This window comes from Cavia porcellus, unplaced genomic scaffold, assembly GCF_034190915.1.
Source record: "Cavia porcellus strain 051 isolate PalLab524CR breed Dunkin Hartley unplaced genomic scaffold, mCavPor4.1 scaffold_28, whole genome shotgun sequence".
NCBI lineage: Eukaryota > Metazoa > Chordata > Mammalia > Rodentia > Caviidae > Cavia > Cavia porcellus.
The window spans coordinates 23,118,405-23,120,436 of record NW_026947511.1 but is presented as its reverse complement, the minus strand read 5'-3'; the positions used below and the strand labels follow the sequence as shown (position 1 = coordinate 23,120,436).

Below are 2,032 nucleotides of genomic sequence, written 5' to 3'. Positions count from 1 at the left end.
TCTGGGGCTGATATAGCTCAGCAGCACAGCACCTACCCAGCAAGCACAAGATCCTGAGTTTGATTCCTGGTACCAAAAAAGAAATAAGATATTACTATGCTCTGTGCGATCATTTTAGGTCTGAGATCTAATATATTATACTCTGAAGTCTTTCTGTAATTTACAGGCAATGCATGTTATTTTAGAGTTGACCCTTTTGTCCATCAAGCCCACTAAAGTCTGACAAGTGGCCTAACAGCAGAATATTTGACTATACTCATTTGACAGATATGGTAACTGAGTCTTGGAATGGTTAAAGAAAAAAGTGATACTAAGGGTGCTTGCCCAAATTTTATTATTTGATATTGGAGCTGAGAACTCTTGTTGGTACTCTGGATATATAACCATAGTCTCGAACCTGGAAATGCACAAGTGATATTCTCTAATTGATTTTTCTATTATTGCTCTAATTAATTTTTTAATATTTTGCTTCCAATTTATAAATGTCAACTCTAAAGTCAGATCTTCTGTTTCCTATTATTAATGAAAAATCAGCATTTCTGTCTTTGATATGTTTTGAAGCGCTCACAACTGAATCTATCTTATACTAATTATTTGATTTTCATGCAGATCATTTAAAAAGAATGAAAGTACAATTTCTAGTAATTTTTACTGATGCCAATAGAAAAGGTAATAAATACTCCAATTTATTTTAGCAAACTTTCTTCTTTGGAGTTAATTATATCTAGAAAAGTATTGATATTGTACTTCAAAGGAAAATTTCAGGTTAAGAACAAATTGTGAATCTTACAGAGTTTTGGCATTACTCTCCATTTGGCAAACTTTATTCATGCTGCTAAACTGTGTCTTTATTGAAAATTACAGATTTAGGGGCTGGGGATTTAGCTTAGCGGCATAAGCACCTGCCTTGCAAGCAGGCAGTCGTGAGTTCAATCCCTGGTACTGTTAAAAAGGAAAAAGACAAAAAAAAAAAAAGAAAATTACAGATTTGACAATTTAGTTTATCTGCTTTAAAAAAGAATGACAATAGAAGTAGAGAACATTTTATGCTAATTTGAACAAAATTAGTGGAGCCCACAATTTTTAAGAGTCATGTACAATTTTCTCAAAACAGATTATATTTTTTCCCTTTTGGGAGTTGCTCTGATTTTTATTTTATAAATTAATATTGTACTGTATTCTTGTGTTTAAGCTTCTTTTCTAAGTTAAACTTCAAAGGAAATTTGATAAAGCTTCTTTTTATAAATGAACTAGTGTACTTTTTATTTTTTTTATTTTTATTTTGAAGGGGATAAAATTAAACACAATAAAACAGAACAGAATAGGACATAAGAAAGCAATGTAAGAGATATAAATTTTTCTTTTTTTTTTTCTTTTTTTTTTTTTTGTCTTTTTCATTTTTATCGGTACCCGGGATCGAACTCATGACTGCCTGCTTGCAAGGCAGGCGCTTATGCCACTGAGCTAAATCCCCAGCCCCAAGATATAAATTTCAAAGCTAGACGACCTGAGATCTTCACTATCTATCATATTGTCTCTTGTTTTTGTCCAAATAGTTGTCCATGTCTTCGCATACAGAGAATTCATACAAAACAACATAGTATCAAACTGATCCAAACAGAATGAGGAAGGCATTTTAGGTCTTCAAAACCAGAAAATAAGGAAGTCACTAATGGCTGTCAAAGAGTCTCCTGTTCTCTTCAAAATAGCTGTCCATATGTTCATGTATATTGAAGTTCAACAAGCAAAACAGGCAAGGGGGAAAGGTTGCTTGGTCTCTCGGTGCTCCAGGTCCCAGCATGGCACGGGTCTCACTACACACTGATGGTTTCTGTCCTGGGCCACCAGAGCCTGCCATGCTCACAGCCACTCATGGTGTGTGGAGGGTTGCTTATAGCTGTTTCTTTCTAATGAACTGACCATTTCACTGCCCAAGTTCTGAAATGGCCAACAGACCATAGAAAGACATCTCTTTAGGCTCCTGCTTGAAACCAACAGCATCAGGAAGCTGCCAGCCTTGATTCAGGGCCAG

At 34.9% G+C, this 2,032-nt stretch overlaps 1 non-coding gene across 1 annotated transcript; it reads right to left on the bottom strand.

The window, feature by feature from the left end:
* Window positions 1–1,895: 1,895 nt before the first annotated feature.
* On the bottom strand, window positions 1,896–2,032 carry LOC111758033 (small nucleolar RNA SNORA2/SNORA34 family). Its single transcript, XR_002792274.1, has one exon. It is a non-coding gene; the product is annotated as a small nucleolar RNA SNORA2/SNORA34 family (small nucleolar RNA).